A 308-nucleotide genomic window follows, 5' to 3' on the forward strand; every position below is an offset into this window, starting at 1 on the left:
GACAGTAGTTACACAACTATCAATACTTAGTTGGGCAACCCTTAGCCTTAATGACAGCCTGTAGTCTCCTGGGCATGCTGTCACCCAATTTTTGGGTATAATTTTTTCACAGTTTACTTTATTTTGCTATCCTCACTTACATGAATTATAGTGTCCTTCACCCACTAGTAAAAAAATATCAGAAATTATATCTGGTCTCTGAATAATCTTTGGTTTGACTGTATATCTTTTGATTATTTTCACACTTAATTATGCCCATTAAAATGTATTTTACAAGTTTTTGTTACTTTCACTGTTCATTTTTTGCT

This window comes from Sinocyclocheilus anshuiensis, unplaced genomic scaffold, assembly GCF_001515605.1.
Source record: "Sinocyclocheilus anshuiensis isolate Anshui unplaced genomic scaffold, SAMN03320099.WGS_v1.1 scaffold252, whole genome shotgun sequence".
Classification (NCBI taxonomy): Eukaryota; Metazoa; Chordata; class Actinopteri; order Cypriniformes; family Cyprinidae; genus Sinocyclocheilus; species Sinocyclocheilus anshuiensis.